Below are 320 nucleotides of genomic sequence, written 5' to 3' on the forward strand. Positions count from 1 at the left end.
TCAGCATTCGGAAAATGGACCCAAAGAATGTAATGAGGAAGAGAACTGGTTGGCAGGAATAATACTGTATTTTTTACAATGTGGGTATTTACGAGCTAATCTCCAATTGTTTGTCCAGAATTAATTCAACTGGCTAGAATCTTATGAATATATAAGTTTAAGCCTTAAAGACGTTAAGATCTATAGTAACAAAAGTTAATGCTATCTAAAATAAATTAGATTTTTAAATATATGTAATGAAATTCTTGGTCACTGGAAATTCAATTCTATAATGAATATAAATTAATATAAATCTAATATTAAAGTACCATTTCCAGGAA

The sequence above is a fragment of the Eubalaena glacialis genome, chromosome 11, assembly GCF_028564815.1.
Source record: "Eubalaena glacialis isolate mEubGla1 chromosome 11, mEubGla1.1.hap2.+ XY, whole genome shotgun sequence".
NCBI lineage: Eukaryota > Metazoa > Chordata > Mammalia > Artiodactyla > Balaenidae > Eubalaena > Eubalaena glacialis.